Here is a 20873-nt window from a genome sequence, read left to right on the forward strand (position 1 = left end):
TATATATATATATAGGTCACCATGTTAAGTCGCCTAGCCGTATATAGGTAAGTCTCCCATAGCTTTTTCAGATAAGGACCTATCTTCTCGGCTGGGATTCCAGGGTAGGGATGCGCCATGGACTGAGAAACTTGCGAGCGTTTCCAATTCTAGCAGTTGTGTTGTCGTTTCAACAGATCTAAGTCATTTTTAAATTGGGCGTGTGTTCACATACATGCATATACGGCGACTTTACGTGCGCATTGCACCATGCGTGAGAAAAGAGTGCGCTACACGCTTCACTGAACATACGATCGTAACATGAGTTAAGCATGTTTCCCTGAAGGATCTGTTCTTATGTAATTAATGTTACGGCGTACAAGCGTGACATGATTCGCGTCACGTGATCTCGTCTACGATTTTTATCGTATGCCGTCTAGTATACTTCATGCAACCCCGTGATATACAAATAACTTGTTTCCTACACAGAGAACAGCGTCCCGTGTCCTTATCGTACAAATGCCGAGGGCTTCACCTACGTGCAACGTCGTCTCATGTCATACATTCATGTAACGTCCTGAGTTGTCTCGATACCTCGCCGTTTAACTAAATTAAATCACCTCGCGATGCTTTGTTAGGAAGACAGCTTCAACACCTTCATTACGTCCAGGCCTCCTCTTGCTCCACTCGCACAGAGACAATGCAAAGAATTTACTCTTGTTGCTGACACGTGCGACAGTTAGTGACGGCGAACTTTTCTTTTAGTATCGTGGAAGCTGGATGCACGCTATAGTTCCTCAGTTTTAGAAAGTGCATTTCATGTTTGCAAGTTATGGAACGCAAAACAATAAAGCGCGCTCCAAAATACCACTTTTCTAATCTACGTGGGCACTTTGGTTTTCACCGGGCCATCATAAAGTTAAACTAAGCAAATCCTCACAATGATATGATCACAATTAAACCGACTAAACGCTGCTGCATGAGCTCCACTCAAGCCCGACGCACGCAAAACCAAGCCTAAATCTTCGCACGAAAATGGGGGCAACGTTCATACGTTGTACGTGTCTTACGTCGTACGGATTGATGCACGAGGCATAGCACGAGGCATTATCTTCTAGCTCACAGCCGTCGATCGTCCACAGCGTGACCTATTCAACAAAAAGGGGAGAGTCCATTGTGGCGTACGCGGGGATCCCGCTGTGCCCTCTGAAGCTGGCGATGTTGTCGCTGTCTATGTCACTGGAAATCGGCGGGGATGTAGCTGGCTCGTGGACAACAATTTCAGTGGTGCTCCTTGAGTGTCCATATAATTAAAATTGTTCATTGCACAAGAATTGCAAGTTTAAACGACACCGACGATATAAGAGAAGGCGTCGATGAAAACTGTGTGCTAATTCTGATCGCTTGGTGCTCACAGAAATAGGGAGTTTGGGAAATACGTACCGCAACTAAAGATGTTCGAGTGCACCAAGCGCCGCGTCTTGCTTGCATTCTTCTCTGTACCTCTCTGCGTTTTTTGTGGCACGAGCACCGAGGGACACTTTTGTTTCTTCCGCAGCGCTTCCGGTTCAACTGCTGAGGTGACCGGCAGGAAATTCAAAATGGATCAGAAAAAAACAACGCTGCACAAAATTCATCGGTTTTCTTATAGATGTGAGATCAGAGCATAGTTTTAGCTACAGGTTGAGTTACTGACGTATATGGAAAAATTAGAGGTAATTAGAAATCGCAAATTACCGCACACCAAAGGACAGAATCGTAAGCTTTAGAGACTCGCTACGTGAGCTACATTCTCTGGCGAAACTGCTGGAAATCCGGAAGTAGAAAGCGAAAGAAATTACGTCCGTAGTCACTAATGACACATAAGAAGGTGGCGTGATAGTTACCCGCTAATTAAATAATGGTAAACAGTTGCATCCCAGTTTGGTTCTTGTGTTGCGTTGAGTTCGGTTCTTATGTTGCGTTCGCCTGAAGTTGACCTAAAGAACACCAGCGCCGAGGTGCGTGTGCCACTACGGGACACCTAAGTGAAAGATTAGGTTCACCTACCATTTTATGCGCATACCATGGTTTGCATCCCCCAACTTTCCCCAAATTCCTTAATATCCGAAGGGAGAATTGGGAAGCGATACCCATAAATATTTCTTTCACGTGTCCGGTCTGTCGCACTAACATTACGGCGGTGACTTGCCATATACAGTCGCCACAAACGAAATGTTCATATGTCGGCATCAACGATTCGTTCCTACCCCTTCGGTGTGGGGATGATATCCGCTGAAGAACTCAAGCACACTGCACGCACTCATAAGGATGTCAAGAATGAATATTGTGAACTAAACTTGCAGTTGAAATCTTTTTTGAACGGCGTTTGGCGACTTATGGTTTATAACCAAAATTTACGGCTACTCCGGTTCAAAGCTCGCTTGAAGATTAATGTGTACAAAGGAAGTTCTTGCTAAAAACATGACCGCTTTGGGTGACCAGGGAATCGTGTTCCAGCCAAATAGGAGTCTTAAACTCGAAAAACAAGACCCTCCTAGGTCCGGCCCCTCCCAGCGAACTCCGAGTGCCTTCGTCCAGCGTCAGCCAAGTCCTCCTGCTTATCCACTGTCCACGGCTTGTAGGCACCCATACTGTTATACTAATTAACCGTTTGTGTACCCGTTGTCCGCGTACTCAATGCACTGCTAGGGAGTCAACATCTCTGGTACACCACGTGCTTTATTTTGAGAACGAGTAACAAACGGCGGGAGTTGTTTTGCTTTGACGCAGAAGCTCAGTGACAAGGAAGCTGGCCACAGTGTCACCAAGGGTCGTCAGTGTGTATTAGTGCACGTTTTGCTTCGTGCCAGGGATCCGACGAAGGACAAGTACGTAGCCTCTGGCGCCACGCGCGTGTGCAGCACAGCTCGTCACTTTCGGGTCTCCTCTGCCGGGGTAGCAGCTTTATTCTGCAAAACAAGTTTCATGCAGCGTTTTAATACTGCTACGGGATAGTATTTCCAATGACGAAGAGCCGAGCGGTAAGAAGACGACGACGACGATTGGAAGCTAGCGCGGGCTGTTGCCTCTTGGCCAACTGCGGCGTATTGCCTTGCAAATATACTTGTAAGTAGCTTTTCGTCGGTGTCTTCCTACGAAACATATCTTGTGGAGGTGGACGTTTCCTATACCTCGTCACGGAGCTTCGCAGTGGACGGTACGTCGAGCCTTCCTTCATGGCTCCCGGCGACGACAACTCGACTACGCCGCCTCCGACGCCTGCTGCCACTTCGACGACCTACTTCACTCTCCCCACTCCCCGTGATCCTGGCGTATTCTCGGGAAAACATGGGGAAGACGTCGAGGACTGGATCAGCCTGTACGAACACGTCAGGCGCAATAACCGGTGGGAACCTACTATCATGCTCGCCAACGTAGTATTTTACCTCGGTAGCACACCTCGAGTTTGGTATCGGACGCGCGAAGATGAGCTGACCAGTTGGCATTTGCTTTAGCAGAAGCTCCGAGACTGGTTCTGCAACCCATACGGTCACAAACTTTCCGCACAGAAGGCGCTTTCCGGTCTTGTGCAGACGTCAACGGAGCCCTACGTCACGTACATTCAGGACGTCTTGGCTCTGTGCCGCAAAGTTCACGCACACATGACTGAGGCCGACAGGGTCTCCCACATCCTCAAAGGCATTGGCGATGACGCCTTCAAACGTGCTAGTATTTATCAATGTGGCGACGGTGGATGCAGTTGTAAAAGAGTGCCGCCGCCTGGAACTCGCTAAAAGCCGATGTATCGACCAACAGTTTGCCCGTCTGTCCAACACCCCTGCGACATCTTCCTGTGCCGACGCTCCTCGCCCCAACAACACTGGCGATGTTACCAGGATTGTCCGTCATGATATCGAGGCCGCCTATCCGGCTGCCTTCGACTCCAGCCCCTCCAATGCACCTGCAGTCACTGTTTCCCTGATCCAGGCAGTTGTCCGCCAGGAGTTCGCCAACATGGGTATTCACAACATCTGCTCGGCCCATCGCCCACCCGGCTTCCATACCCACCCGGCTTCTTCGATTCCGCCCCGTCCCGCACCTTCTTACCCACAACGTTTCCGCAACTACTCTGAATGGCGCACTGCAGACGACAAGCCAATTTGTTTTCTCTGCCATCGAATTGGGCACATTTCTCGACACTGTCGCCGTCTCTGGAGTTCCCCGAACCAGTCTACATATACTGCCTACTCTCGCCCCCCAGGTGGCCTTTCTCGTCCCTATGCTGCCCACTCAGATAATGCCGCCACCGATTCTCCTGCGCCGAACCGCCCCTATTCGCGTTCGCCTTCACGCCAACGACGACAATCTCGCTCCCCCCAGCCCCGTCGCTCCTATTCGCCGACTCCCTTCGGACGCCGCTCCCAGCCGGAAAACTAGACGATGCAGCGCCTCGATGTGACGCTGCATTCCTCCCTACGCCGCCAAGTCCTCTCCTGACGTTGCCCACTCATCTGAACCTTCTTAACGTGCAACTCGACGGTGTTCCTGTATCTGCTCTCATAGACACTGGGGCGCATTTGTCGGTAATGAGCGCTGACCTTCGTAACCGGCTGAGGAAAATAATCACGCCCGCCACGGCGCCTATTGTCCGTGTCGCCGATGGCAGAACAGCCCCTGTAATTGGTATGTGTGCCGCCCGCGTCTCCTTCGCCGATCGCTCCACTACCGTGCTATTCACAGTCATCGCTCACTGTACCCACGACATCATCCTCGGCTTAGACTTCCTTTCCGCACATTCTGCTCTCATCGATTGCTCCGCCAGTGCTCTCCGCCTCGACGTGCCTGTTCTGGATCCCACTGAACAACACCCTACTCGCCTCAGTTTCGTCGACTTCGTTCGCTTGCCACCTTCGGCACTGACTTACGTTGACTTCGTGTCATCCCCACCAGTCCCCGACGGTCACTACATCGCGGCTCCTATGCAAGACGTCCTCTTTACACATGGGATCACAGTACCTCATACAGTTTTATCTAGTACGGCGAATTGCGTCTGCATGCCAGTGGTCAATTTTGGCTTGACAACACAAGTGCTGCCACGCGGGACGTCTCTGGTCCAACTTTGCTCATTCGAGGATCACTCTGTAGCATCGATTTCAGCAGACGACATTTCTGCCGATCCTCCTCTACCATCACAGTCGGCAACGTGTACCATCGCCAAGTTACAGAAAATGATTGCAGCCGACATGCCGTCCGAACACGCCCGGGTGCTCTACGCATTCTGATTTCCTACGAAGATATTTTTGACTTTAACGATCGTCCTTTGGCCCAAACAACAGCTGTTAAACATCGCATTAATACCGGCGATGCCCCTCCTTTTCATCACCGCCCGTGTCGAGTATCAAGGGCTGAGCGTCAAGTTATTCACACCGAAGTTCGCAAAATGCTTGCCAAGAACATTATTGAACCGTCATGTAGTCCATGGGCGTCACCTGTTGTGCTGGTAAAAAAGAAGGATGGCTCATGGCGCTTTTGCGTCGATTATTGGCACCTTAACAGGGTTACCAAAAAGGACGTGTCTCCCCTACCTCGGATTGATGACGCCCTTGACTGCCTAAACGGTGCTCGCTATTTCTCCTCTATTGACCTTCGCTCCGGCTATTGGCAGATTGCCCTGGACGATCTCGACCGCGAGAAGACTGCCTTTGTAACAACCGACGGTCTTTATCAATTCAAAGTGATGCCGTTCGGTTTATGTAACGCTCCTGCCACTTTTGAACGCATGATGGACTGCCTTCTTCACGGTTTCAAATGGTCCACGTGCCTGTGCTACTTGGACGACGTTATAGTATTCTCCCCAACATTCGCCACGCACCTCGAGCGCCTCTCAGCAGTCCTGGACGTTTTTCGTCGAGCCGGTCTGCAACTCAACGCATCCAAGTGCCAATTCGGCCCTCGCCAGATTAGCATCCTTGGACATCTCGTTGACGCGAACGGAGTGCAACCGGACCCAGGCAAGATCCATGCTGTTACGCATTTCCCTGTTCCAAAGTGTGTCAAGAATGTGCGCAGCTTCATCGGCCTTTGCTCGTACTTCCGCCGTTTCGTGAAAAATTTCACCGCCATAGCATGACCACTAACCGAGCTTTTGAAAAAAAGACGCCCCTTTCCAGTGGGGCGATAACGAGGCCTCTGCAATCTCGCTTCTAATCGACCTTCTCACGACGCCTCCCGTTCTGGCCCATTTCAATCCTTCTGCGCCTACCGAAGTCCGTACTGATGCCAGCGGTCACGGAATTGGCGCAGTACTGGCACAACGCCAGCGTGGCCACGACCGTGTTATCGCTTACGCCAGCAGTGTCCTCTCGCCCGCGGAGCGCAACTATTCCATTACTGAGCGTCAGTGTCTGGCCCTAGTTTGGGCGGTTGCGAAGTTCCGCCCATACTTATATGGCCAACCCTTTTCCGTTGTCACAGACGATCACGCGCTTTGCTGGTTATGCTGATTGAAAGACGCTACAGGAAGACTTGGTCGCTGGGCCTTACGCCTCCAAGAATATTCGTTCTCTGTCACCTACAAATCTGGCCGACTACACAAGGACGCTGACTGCCTGTCTCGCTACTCGAAAGACGAACCTGACGATGCCGACAGTAGTACCGCCGACGGCCTTTTCTTTGTGTCTGCCTTCGCTAACATCGCCGATGAGTAGTACCGAGACCTATCGCTGCGAGTTCTCATCGAGCGTCTACGCTGTGCACCTACCGACGCATCCGTTCGCTGATATCTCCTCCAGGGCAGCATTCTGTATCGAAGGAACTTCCTCCCTGATGGCCCTGATCTTCTTCTTGTCGTGCCAAAACATCTACGACAGACTGTGCTCTTTGAGATGCATGACGCACCCACTGCAGGACATCTTGGGGTAACCCGCACGTACGACCGCGTCCGCCGCCGCTTCTATTGGCCTGGTCTTGCTCGCTCCGTCCGACGCTATGTTGGTGCCTGTGATCCCTGCCAGCGTCGGAAAACACCTCAGGTGCTACCTTTCGGTCATCTCCAGCCGATCACCGTGCCTGTGGAACCGTTCTTTCGTGCTGGATTAGACCTCCACGGTCCCTTTCCCACGTCATCCTCTGGGAACAAGTGGGTAGCCGTCGCAACTGATTACGCCACCCGATAGGCTATCACGCGGGCTCTCCCTACCACTGACGTCGCGGACTTTCTCTTGCGTGACATTATCTTAGTGCATGGCGCCCCACGACAGCTGCTTACTGAGCGTGGTCGTAAATTCCTCTCGAAAGTTATCGCCGACATAGTGCGTTCCTGCTCTATTCAACACAAGCTGACTACCTCATACCATCCTCAAACCAATGGCCTGACAGAGCGGTTAAAGCGTACTCTTACCGACATGCTGTCCAAGTACGTTTCGAAGGACCACCACGACTGGGACGTTGCCCTTCCTTACGTCACATTAGCTTATAATTCTTCCCGGCACGACACCGCCGGATTTTTTCCATTTTATCTACTGTACGGTTGCGAACCGACCTTGCCCTTTGACACGGTACTTCCTCCTGCTGCGATCTCAACAAACCAGTATGCGCGCGACGCCATCGCCCTCGCCGACAATGCACGCCAGCTTGCCCGTGCTCGACTGACGGACTCGCAAACCACGCAGCAGCGTCAGTACAACGCCCGCCACCGTGACGTACAGTTTTCGCCTGGTGCACTCGTGCTCCTGTGGTCGCCCTCTCGTCACGTCGGACTTTCAGAAAAGCTCCTTTCGCGATACACAAGGCCCTACCGCGTGCTGCGCCAGGTGACGCCTGTGACGTACGAAATTGCTCCTGTGAGCTAAACCTCGTCATCTACTCTGGCATCTGGTGATGTCCTGCACGTCAGTAGGCTCAAGACTTACTACACTGCTTCAGAGTCCGGCCTTTAGTCGCTCCGGGACGGCGCTTTTGCCGCCGGGGGTAGTGCTACGGGATAGTATTTCCAATGACGAAGAGCCGAGCGGTAAGAAGACAACGACGACGATTGGAAGCTAGCGCGGACTGTTGCCTCTTGGTCAACTGCGGCGTATTGCCTTGTAAATATACTTGTAAATAGCTTTTCGTAGGTGTATTCCTACGTAACAATACGATAGAAAATTGTGCGGATTAACGTTTCCAAACTGCACAGTTGGTCATGAGAAGCGCCGTAGAGGGAATCTCGGGAATTAATTTTGGCCACCTTTACCGTACCTTGATCCCATTGCGTGCAAGACGAGCGTTTTTTAGCTATCTGGCCCCATTGGACTGGGGCAGCCGCAGCAGACTTCAAACCTGCGCGGTTTCGTGTTCAGTAGCGCAACGTCATATTCACTGCACTGTACTGTGGTTTTCGTTGTTGTGAATGAAGAAAGAGCGCTTCACTTGAAGCGGCAATGATCTGCCGAGCTATGTGGTTTATCAGCATCTGGGGTAGCTCCCGACGCGCTTGACTATTGCTTCTTGAAACAGCCTAGTTGAACTGCACGAAGGACAAGACAAGAAATGAACACGCGACCGCGTTGCTTCTCGTCCTCAACTTTGTGCTGTTTAATACTGTTATAATGCACCAGCTAAACCGAGCTACAAGCCTATAGTGCTTCTTATTCTGGTATACTAACCAAGGTACACAACCAGAACTTAGCCATTTTCAATAGAATTAAAAAAATAAAAGAAAAAGATTGGCAGTTATTTCACCATGCGCTAATGATGATGAAGGCTAAAGTCTGCACGCTCAAAGAACATTGATCGAATGACTTTGTCATTCTCATTCGAATGCGTAGTTACTTCCAATTATTTCCTTTGTCTTTACTCATTGCTTTTCTCTTGTTCTCTTTTTATGTCATCTGGACATCACCACTCCTTATGCGTGGTTAATGGCACGTTAAAACGGTCGCGACAAGTCTATGAAGACCATTAAGACACTTACATGGCCAGGTTCAGTGAATGAATTTCCTTTTATGTTAACACTGCATATCCCGTAGACCTCATATTTAATCATTAGATGAATTAATACCAAAGGTCATGGGATTGACTCTCGACCATCACGTTGTGAATTGGAGTCCAGCTTGGAGAAATAGCTGGTTCACACACACCTCCGAGGTAGGTTGGGGCTTCGTGTTTTTCTTAAATAACACCAGAGGTCGTGAGTTCGACACTCCACCTTCACGTTGTGAATTGGAATCAAACTAGAAGAAATGGTGGGTACGCCCATATCTCAAAGTTGGTTCACCTGAATTTTAATGCCAGAACGCTGGAGATCGAATTTCTTCACCAGTGAACCATCTAAGGCTTTCGCCTTTAAAGGGATAGTGAATAAAAAATGTGTCGCCGAGATTGCTGTCTCCAGTGATAGCTGTCGCACCGAGAGCGACCAAAACAACACTCTTTCTGATGAGAAGTGAGCGAAAAGTTATTATTTTAGTGAATATTTCTCAAATCACAGCCCCTACCGGCCTCCTCCGAAAGCTCCGGCAAAACCGGATATCGCGTCACGCTTACCCACCTCGTGGCCCATGGGCGTCTTGCGCTGGAGTTTGAGGTATAGTAGCGGCGCCTGGTGACGGCGCGGGAAACGACATCTGGGTCGTACCAGCTTGGGTCGTATTGAGCCCTGGCTGTGGCGAAGCACGTTTCTAGGCCGAGTTTTGCGTCGATTCTCACTTTTTTCTGCCCTGTTGCGAGTGCGAAAAGGCTCGTCACTTCTCACAGACCACGCCGACCACGCTGCGAGCTAGCCGCAGCCTATAGTTTCACGAAAACGGACTCTCCGTGAGACGTAATGCTGGAAGCAGAAGGAATCCGCGACGCCGATCTGGAGGGACCTAGCTCAGCATCGAAAAAGCGTCACCATCGATACTGCTGCGTCGTGGGCTGCCATGAACAAGAAGGCCTGAATCCCAAAATCCGATTCTATCGTTTCTCTTCAAGGCCTCACAAAGCGGAGCGTCGGGCGCACTGGATAACTGCAGTTCGTCGCGCTGGGTAAGCGAAACTTCGCGCCATGCTGACTGCTTCACCTGTCTTGAAGCTTGCTTGATTATAGATCTGCGTTCTAAAATTCGGTCTTTTGCACCTACAGTCCCGACGGCACGCCGACATAGCAGCACGCATGGCTGGTGATTCACGATTCGAAACCCGGCCACAGTGACAATTAACAATTCGACCAGTGCGAAGTGGTGAAGTGCCCAGGTGAAGTGAAGTGAAGTGAAGTGAAGTTTATTTCCAACACCAAGTCGGTGTTGTGTGCATGTGTTGTGTGCAAATGACCACAAATGGCCAGGCTGATTAGGTGACAATTCACTACCCCACTACGAGCAGCACAGGTTAGAGAGTTAAATGTGCTCATACTTGACCTCAAGCCAGTATGTTGAGGCAGCGCAGCTAGACAGTATTGAGTACAGCAGATCGATGTTCGAGCGTTGTCATTAAAAGCTAGATCAAGCTCTCGCTGCAGCGCGATTCGCACGTACGTGCGAGCTCATATGCATTGCATCAGTTATTACCAGTGACTAAAAGGGACAGATGGCCGCTACTAAAACGCAGGCATAACTACTTATTTAGCGACATGCAGTCAACAAAGATTGCAGGAGACCCGCCGTTTCGCGGCATGTCGAAAGACCGCTGCCGTCGCGGCGCGTACCGTCGTGTGCTCGAGCAGCTCCGTACACATGATGTCTGCTTATCGCTGCTATGGATTCATTTATAGCAAGCATTTCCTCGCGTTTGTGCGCCTGAATCTAGCAGCGTGCAAACCTTACCTGAAGTTCCACTTCGTACGCGACTCGCTTCACTTGCGATTGATACCGCGCTAAAACTTCGCCGCTTAATTCTTGAACGGCATACACGTATTCGGCACTGCATAATTTCTTGCCTTTACGCAGCGTGCCACCCCTGAAAAATATCTCTGGCGCCCGATATTCGCTGCAGGCCGTGATACAACACAACCGAAAGTGCCGGGTCCATATTGTAAACGTGCTTTCCGAAGCAGACGACCGAGCTTGGTACGACCCATTTTAGGACAGAGGGCGCTTTTTAGCACCTTTTTCGCAGCGCCCCCTGGGCAATGCAAGAGCCTCATTGCGAGCGATCGTGCACACTGAGCGCGCGAAGGGGCGAGTTGACGTTTGCAGCGACGAGCTTTCTTTGTTCGACCGTCCTATTCGCACCGGTTCCTCGTGTGAGCTGCTCGAAAACCTCGTATTTCATCTCGTGGTTTTGTGAATTGATGTGTGGAGCAGCCGTGTCAACGCCGCAGAATGCCGAGGGTCTGCTGCGCGCAAGGGTGGTGAAATAGTATTGTCGGGCGAGACACGCCGTGCCACTCTTTTCCGAAAGATGAGAAGCTGCGCAGAATGTGGACTCGAGTAGCGCAACCATCGCGCCCCACGTGGATGCCGTCAAGCTGCTCTTTTCTTTGCTCCGACCACTTTGAGGACAGCGATTACGAGACAAGCCCGGCGTTGCTACGGAGCCTCGGGTTGCCACTGAAAAGGCAACGTCTCAAGCCTGACGCTGTTCCGTCTGTTTTTTCGAGGAAGTGGAAGCAACAAGACGTCAGAGGCGCGTTTGAAAAGAGAAGACGAAAAGAGGGTTGTGGTTTTGCTACCCCTTTGCATGCGCATGTGAAAACGGCAGGCAGCGGTAGTCTCTTTCTCGCGTGCCTCTCATGAATGCTTCTCCCGTAAACCGCTGGCTTGTTCACGCTGTAGTTTTGCGCACACGCGCCGTTTGACCGTAATGTGTTGTTTGTACGACGTTCTGAGCCAGATGTTTGGCCAATTCTGCCAGAATGAATCAAAATTCGCATCCTCTGAAGCGACGGCTGACGAAAAAAACAAAATTCGCCTACATGAGACTGGTAGCGCCATCTCGTTCGCACCAAGGGAAGGAGTGCTCGGCTGCGATGAAACTACGGGAGCGGGCGCGTTAGCTAGCGCAAATCTGCTGAGGTGCATGTTACCTGCTCACCACTTGGGTTCCTTGTGGGTGGCTAAACTGCAGACTGTGCCTAAAGAATCGGCCTGCGATTATGCTTCTTGGTAATGCAAGTTTCGAGGACAGCTGCTGTCTTATTTCTACTGTAGGCGACCGCATACGCAACACGCAGTGCCGAACGGAGGTGGCTGTGCGTTCAGCGATCCTAGCCGGCGCTTCGGCTTATCGAACACCGTGCTCGAGGTCGCCGCCGCGAAGGAATGGGGGGAGGGGGAGTGCAAGCTGTGGATAACGGAGATGGCTCTGCGTTTCGGCTTGGCCAAGCCGGTGCTTTGGCTACCGCCGCGAAGGGGTGGCACTGGAGGATTAGCTTAGCTTAGAGTTACTGTATATGCTACCACTAGCATATACAGTAACTCTAAGCTAAGCGGAGAGCTAGATTCGCGTGCGAGATTGCGCCGGGAGCGCGCGCAGCCAGAGCAGCGCGCTTGCGCCGTCTGCGGAGCTGTGTTACGGCAAGGGAGGGATAACGGCGATGCCGACGCGAAGCGCCGGAACGGCGAGTAAGAGCTGCGCTCTGAAACCTAATTCCTCTGTATTCAGATAATTAATCAACTTCTCGGTGAAAGTACGGAGGAACCAGACCACGCACCCCCACTACCAACTGCTACATGTGATGCAATGTCACCGGAATGCAGCAGTTCAAATGCTGGAGCAGAAAATGCCACACAGAAAGACAACCCTGTCGGCAGGTCCCTAGAGTCAGGTAAGTCAGAGCAACAATATTTAGCACAATTTCTTTGTCTTCTTCACTGTTGCGCATTGTTCTTCTTCATGATGTCTTTTAGCTCACAGTGACGGATTTGGAGACCAGACCCACGATGGAATTCTAGGAGCGCATCAAGAGGAGCCAGAATCAGAAACCACTGAGCATGCTGGTTTAGATCTTACCGAAATGGCTGGAAACACTGAGGCACCAGACCTGAAAAATCAGTCAGATGCTGCAGTTCAAACGACGATCATCTGCCGAAGTCGGGGTAAGTATTTTTGCGTGTCCAGGATGAGCTTGTAGCGTCTTCGACCTGCCGAGCTACATTTTACTGTATACATATTTCGGTATTTTGTGGTTATCTCACCACTAGTAAACATTTCGTTACCCCAGAAAGCTTTCTGCGCCTCATATATTCATATAATACTCTTTGTAGGAATGCAGACCCAAGTCAACATGCAGTCTCGCGCTGTCCAGACGTACTGCTTTGAGATGCCACGAGCATCGTCACCAGTGTGCCTTGAAACCATATCGGACTCTTCTGACACAGGATCTGGAAATGACACGCAGGGCAGGAACATCGATTCTTCTGATGCATTAACTGACACTAGTCTCAGGTATGTGAAAATGTTTGCAGTACAGTACTAACATGGCCTATGTAAATTTCAGAGAGGATGTTGACCACGCGGCACCGTCCCTACATGAAGAGCGAAAATTTATTGTATTTGAATCCTCACTGGACCAGCTTCTTTCAACATGCCCAGTGTGCGGAGAAGTGTGATCAGCTGTTGACAAAGGAATAAAAGGCACACTGCTACGAGTTGAAAGGATGTGCAAAAACCTGCATGTTTCTACGTGGACAAACCAGCCGATGATTCAGAGGAAAGCAGCTGCAAATGCGTTACTTCCAGCAGCAGCCCTGTACTCGGGTTGCAATGCTTCGAGATTTCTTAGAGCCCTGAAGAGTATAGGAATAGTGTGCCCTTCTTATCTTTACCACCATGCTGTACAGACCTCTCTTCTGATTCCGACAATAACTAAGGTATATGACACGATTATTAGTCCGTAATGAAGGCAGTTAAAATGAGTTCATATAAAAGTGTTTACTCTCTAATTGTAAATCTTCTTGCACAGGTCTGGACTAAGCATCAAAACCTGCTTTTTGAAGAACTTGCTGGGAAGCCACTGCGTGTTGCTGGGGATGGAAGAGCTGATTCGCCGGGTCAATCTGCCAAGTATCGCACTCACTCACTGATCGAAATTGATCGCAACAAGGTCTTGCATGTGGAAACTGTGCAGGTAGGTATGTCTTGCACCAGGTTGAATCCCAGGTTTTCTTCATTCGGCAGTCCACTGAGGTGAATGGGTGCAGTCATTCACTGTTTTCTCCTAATTTTTCAGTCTAACGAAACAAAGGGCAGCAGCAACATGGAGCTCGAGGGCCTCAAAAGGTCTCTCACCATTCTTGAAGCAAATGGCATGGTGATTGACGTCATGGTGACTGACCGACATTCCCAAATTAAGGCGTTTGCTGCTAAAGAGGGAACTTTTGAGCACAACTATGACTGTTGGCACGTTGCTAAATGTAAGATTTCTGATACAAATCATTGCAAAAAAAAACTTATTCGTCAGAGAACATATCAGTTTCAGAGTTCACCTACTTGTTTCAAGCTTTTCTCTGTATTTCATGCAGCGCTAAAGAAGAAGCTCACTGCCGCTGGGAAGCTAAAGAAGTATAATGACATTCAGCCTTGGATAAAAGGCATTATTAACCATGTATACTGGTGCGCAGTATCAAGCGAAGGCAGACCGGATTTAATTTTGCCAAAGTGGTGTTCGCTGGCACGTCATATTGCTGATGTGCATTGCCACGATGACCCCCCTGTATGAAAAGTGCCAACATGATCAGCAGTCAAAAAAGAAATGGCTCATAGCAGGTACTACTGCCTGCATGCTTTTGTTACAGAAAAGATTATTACTAAGTTTATTTCGCAAATTACCACAGGCTCTCCAGCACACGAAAAGATAAAGAGCATTATCCTCAACAAGGCTCTCTTGAAGGACATACCAAAGTTGTCTACATCAGTACAGGCATTTGCAGTTGAGGCATACCACAGCACCATAATCCGGTTTGCTCCTAAAGCAACACATTTCCACTACCAAAGCATGGTTGCAAGGTAAATACTGCCCTGTACGTAAATGCTAGTGAAGCAAGTTGTGATGCGTTTGCCGACTGCATGTTTCTTTTTCAGGACTCGCCTTGCAGCGCTGCACTACAATGAAAATAGTGCACGTGAACACGCCACTACCAAGGGCCAGCACAGGTACCTGGTGAAGTATCCAAAGTCCACGAAAGTGCCTGTTGCTGCACCTATTAAGAAGGCTTGCACCTATGGTAATGGACGGTGCATTACAAATTACAACATGCGTTAACTCAATGCGTCAACATGCGTTAACAACAGTTAACATGCGTCAACTTTCTTCTTACAGATTATGTCAAACAATTCATGGACTGCACAGTTGAGCTGTGCATGGCGACGAGCTCCTTCAAGGAAGCCCTGCGACAGGCTAGCACTACAGTGCCACCGACGCTGTCTAGCAACTTTGAGCCTGTTGACAAGGACGCCCTTGTTTCCACACGAAGAGAACGATTTAATCATGGCATGTAATCAAGCCGTGGTGCTAGTGCAACCAGCGTGAGGTTATGAAGTAAATGGTCTCAATTCACAATCAGTTCAAAGACAATTTCACATCTGTGTGTTTATTTGCTGGACGACAATCATGGGTCCAAGTAACCGGTGTATTGTCCACTTCTTGAAGGGAATTCTTCTCTCAATCTGTGAACCACACAGCTTGGCATGACCACCCTCCTTCCTTGGCCCAGTCTTCCATGTATCCACCAGACAAACTGCCTGTAAGCAGTGTATCTGTATTTACTGAAAAAAAAAGAATGCTTGCTTGTGTGTTCATTTTACTGGCTTGCACATGCAGAATCACTCTGCACGAAACAATGAAGTACTTTAAACTTTCATGCGCTCTCTCTCTGCTTACTCATGTTGGTCCCTTTGCACCGCTCTGTAAGGGTTGTAGTACTGCAGCTTGATGTACTCTAGCTCGAGCACATGTTCGTTGAGGCAGTAAAGATAAAAAAGTGGGTGCTTTGTAATGCACTCGTAGTGCTCGGTGGCCTTCACCACTCGATCTTGCTCTTTGCAGCATGTTCTCTCTCTTGCCGTCAGCATGTCGGTGCATCGGTCGCCACAACAGCACCTATTCAAAAGCAAAAAAGACTGCTAAGAGGGCTTCAGAATGAACGCAGGCTTGACGCTGAAACCGCTGCGCATGTACTCGTTCACTCGGTGAATAACTAGACGCTCTCTGCTTACAGAGGCATTTCAGTCTCTGCACATGCCTGGCTTCAATCCTCGCCTGTTCCTTCATCGCATCTATTTTCAATAACAGCTACTTGCGCGCATCAAGTGCCTGCCGCGCGCGAGTCGGCAGCCGACTTATGCTCACGCCGCCGGCCGCACCTACACGCGTCAATATCTTCAACGATTTCTACTTTTTTTTTGTACAGTGTGTACTCGCGGCACCTGTATTGTGCATTGGCAGCTTTCATGTTTTACGCGCTAGCAGCTACCCATAACATATACAGCCAAGCGGGTGGAGCAAGCCGCTTTGCGCAGAACGCTGAGTAATTTCCTTACGTCGCCTGACATTGCATAGCCTGACGCATAAGCGTCCTCGCTCGGTTGAAACCAAACATGGCAAAGCGTTTGCGTGACTGAATCACGCTGGGCGCACCGCCACGGATGCAACACTGTCAATGAGGCATGCGCCCGTTTCGCTAACTCATTCGTGACAGGTGCGAGCTTGCGATCCGAGCCGCAGGAACCGCGTTTATATCTGGTTTCCACTTATGATGCCGCCCCTGATCTCTCGAGGTGAACGCGTGTACATGCAATGCACAGTGTAAACACTTACCACGTTGCTGGTCCTGACTCCCTCGGCACCACGGAGGGGGACTGCTGCGGCGGTTCATCGTCAGTTTCGCTTGACGACGCGGACGGATCGTAGGCATACGCCTTTATCGTTCGGTGTCGTTCTGTAGGCCGCTCATCCAAGTCGGAGTCATAATCTCCGCTCATGCTTTCACTCTCACTTGAACTTTGCCTTTTGCAATGCGCAGCGCGAGGAAAACAAAACTGCGCAGCCGGTCAGTTCGCTCCGCGGCTACTGAGGGTAGGTGTGACGTCACATCCGCCGGCTTGTTGTCGGGAGCGCTTTGCGCGTGACGCGGTGGCCGCTCATAAAGCGTCAGAAATAAAGCCATCCGCTCAAAAGTAACCCCAATAATGACTATATAGTATAGCAATCGTGTCTTAGGAATCCAATTGTGGGGCTTTCTCTATATTCTTCGATTTTTATTCTGTATCCCATTAAAAAAAACAAAAAAGGAGGAAAGCGTCATTCCTGCGCGAATAAAAACTGAACCTGAATGAGACTATTTCTTTTACTCTGGAACCAAATCTATAAAGAAAAGGTATCGCAATAAACAAGAATTGACAATGGGACACCAACCGCAATCCGTGGCGTCACCGTGGCGGAAACTCAACTGTCGTTCGATCACCTGGGCTGGGTTGAATTTGAGCCATACTCGGCATTCTGCCAAGCACGTCTGGCCAGCGACAGCGAACTTGGACCTCGGTCACTTACGAAGCCGAGGAGGCACGCCGTCATCCCACCGGCTAGCGGATTCAAATTCCGGCAACGGCTTTGTGAGTGCGCTGCCACACACACCCCTAATCTAGGTCTAGAATTCAGACCCACCACCTGGGCAGAGCCGAACAGAGTGTTTCGAGTCACACGGTCACGGCTCTCGTTATAATACGACGAGCCATTAGGCTATAAATTTATATGGCACCCGCGAAATGTGCATGGGAATCGGTTTAAACAAAGCCTTAATTGAATTCTTCGAGAAACGCTGTTACTGTTTAGCGACCATTTGCAAGTATAGAGGGCACATGACCTAGCAGACGGGCCCAATGTTATAGAGAAACGTTTCGCTCAATCAAAACCTGTCACTCTCGAACATGCGAGTCCCACGCATGACGACCACGGAAGGACGACAACGGGTCGACGACGGAACGATGACGACGGCATCGCAGCGAAAAGAGAGAGAAACGATGAAGGAAAGGCAAAGAAGTTAACCGAGGAGTCGCGCTATTGATCATCCTACACCCGGAGAAGTGGGCAAAGAAATATGATCACCAAGATATGAATGAATGAATGAATGCATGTAGTCTTTATTTTCAAGAAGGGGACAGCTCTAGGCCGCTGTTTGGCATTAGCAGGGAAAGGAATGTGCGTTCCCGGATTGTTTGGCTGAAGCACATCTTCATCTCAGTCTTGGAACTTCCGCTTTACGCAGACTCAGGTGCACGTTCAGTTCCGCCGCTCTCGCATGGCCTGGTCGAGCTCTTCCACACTACTTGAAACAAGCAATTTCGCCATATGTCGCCATGGCTTTTTGTGTTTCACGGTAAGTTTGCATTCCAATTCATAGTGTTCTAATTTCTCCGTGTAGTAAATGTTGAATGTTGGATCTCCCTTGTGAGAAAGCTGCACAGCTCCAAATGAGATGTTGCAAGTTGGTCGCCGCTTCGTACGAGTCTGTAAGGATCCGATAATTATTTACAACACTGCTTTACAATGTATCCCATGTCAATGGGAATGGTGTTGGCCGCTCCCCGTATAGCTAAGGACTCAGCTTGTAAGGTTGCACCCCCAGGAAGCTGACATGTGTGATAGCCACTGTGTTGGGGTGCAGATGTGCTAACCCAGGTCATGCTTGCTATGTCGTTTGTGATTGCAGCATCCGTGTAGATGTCAATGCTGTGCTGCGGCGTTCTTGGCTCCAATCTCTTTTCAAATATTTTTCAACCTTCCGCGTTTCGTTCCACCCATACGGTACATAATCAATGAAGCACGAATTCCACTGCGATCCCCCTTGGAAAGCAGGACTCAAGGAAAACAGATCATGGGATGGGAAAAACAAGTCAATGCGAAGCCAGCGCCCGCGGAAGCGACCATAACGCCACAATGGGAAGCACCACTGGGCATACGCAGGCAAGATAGGAAAAATAATAAAGGGCCTGTCAGGGGCCTGCTAACCCATTCGTAAATTAATGTTCGCTGACAGTCAAAAACGTTCGTTTTAGAGACACTAAATATATTTTGTCGATTTTTAAGCTCCTAGCTATACAGAGTTTTCAATCTCTAAGACTTGTTCCCTTAGCGGGCAAAAGCTGATTATTAGTGGAGAAAATGTCACCTCATTGTCTCTTCACAGATTCCGAGCTGTCTTCCCGTATTGCGGCGGTTCTGTCGCCTCGAAGCTCGATAAGTGTTTGCGTATTTTACACTATGCTCCGTAGTCCTTCTTTACAGAGAAACAATTCCCGGGTGGCGACACTGCCTTCAAGTTCCCTCACGGACGCACTACGACGTCACTGATGAGGACGGGGCCCACTCGAGCCTAGGTAATTTCTTTATCGGTAAGCCTGAACTACACTGCATTTCAAAAAAGCCCCGGACTGGGAAGCTTTAGCTCCTGCACTGCTATCTAAATACATGAAAAAAACAGAAATCCTTTTTTGCCGGCAATCATTACACCAAAATTCATGAGGTTTGTTGCGTTAAAAAGGAACAGGTAGAGTCTAGTGACTGTTGAAAGCCGCATTTCGATTCCGGCTGACAACTTTTTATATAGACATTGTTTTAAAAATTCGTAATATTTATGAAAATTACACTATCGCCCTTATAGCGGCGTAACTCATCAACGAAAAAGGATAGAAAGATTCGTATATATCGCCGCCATCCTAGGATAAATCGCCAATTTAATAAATGAAACGTAAAGTGAAGCGATTTCAGGGAAAAAAATACCCTGCCTTCAATTGTTCCACGTATTAAAATTTCAACTTGTCCCAAAGTCAAATACAGCAAAGTCTCATTATTGTTGGTCCGACGCTCCCCGAATTTATCAGAAAGGATCTCACAAAATGTTTGAATTTTCTAGGCAACGAAATTATCAAATGGCCCAAATTCGAATTAATTTTAATGTTGTAACCGACTGCACCATCATCACGCACTTGTATTTTCTAAGCGTGTTTCTTAAAGGGACACTAAAGCAAAACCATAAATCAGTTTAGACTAATGAAGCATTGTATGAGAACCCTGCAGGCAGTCATTCCAAAAAAAAAAGAGTTTGATTAGTAGATGAGAAAATGAAGGTTCAAGTATCATTATTTGAATTTCACGCCGAAACCCCAGCGCCGGTACGTGAGCGTGACGTCAGGAATTCCAAATTATGTTTTCGCATTTGGGCCGCGTTGGCTGCATAAAGGTTCCGGAAACTTGCCATGTTTAATATCTGGTTCCTTTAGAACACAGTGTAGTCAATCTGTACCGCTAATATAATTAGTAGGCCCTAGAAGAAGCTATCAAAATCCAAGACGTCACAGGCCCCAGGTGCGGGAACTTAAAGGGACACTAAAGGTTACCAGAAACTCAAGTTAAAGTGGTAGAGCAATGTTCTAGAACGTCTAAGGCGTCAATATAATCGCGAACAGAGCTTAAGTAACCGAGAAATTGAGGTAAATGCATGACACGATTTGGGACCCCCCAGCGACATTCCGGTACTAGCCCGATGACGGAAGCACTCCTCATAATTTGTGTTACTAATACTCAACTACTCGTATTAAAAATGTCATTTCATTCGATTATAAGACGAAAAAAAAATGCTACTTGTCTACGTCTATTCGATTCTAAGAAAAAATACCATTTTGACGTTACCCTTCAGTAATATGGGTGTTCGAAAGGTTTCGTTTTCGCTCGACTCTGCGAGCTCGACTCTGCGCCGCGCACGCTTTGGAGTTTCAGTAGTTTGGTTATCGCGTCGTACTGTGAGGGTTCTGATGGCTCGCGAAACTTTCATTTGGAACAAGCAGCGATAATGCCACGTCCATGTGATGTCATGGGAAGCCCTCGTTGCTTTCCCGCTCCGCAGAGCCGGTGTCGAGGCCGCCGTCGTATTACGCAACGACGCCGGCAGCGCGAGCCCTCAGCAGCACGTCGCGCTCGTCAGTGCTCAAATCGCTGAAGTTGAGCCCAAGTTTGC

General features: G+C 49.3%; 1 pseudogene; it reads left to right on the plus strand.

Annotated features, from left to right (window-relative positions):
* The first annotated feature begins 12603 nt into the window (after window positions 1-12603).
* On the plus strand, window positions 12604-15360 carry LOC140213345 (uncharacterized; annotated as a pseudogene).
* The last annotated feature ends 5513 nt before the right edge of the window (window positions 15361-20873 follow it).

The sequence above is a fragment of the Dermacentor andersoni genome, chromosome 9 (assembly GCF_023375885.2).
Source record: "Dermacentor andersoni chromosome 9, qqDerAnde1_hic_scaffold, whole genome shotgun sequence".
Taxonomy (NCBI): Eukaryota; Metazoa; Arthropoda; class Arachnida; order Ixodida; family Ixodidae; genus Dermacentor; species Dermacentor andersoni.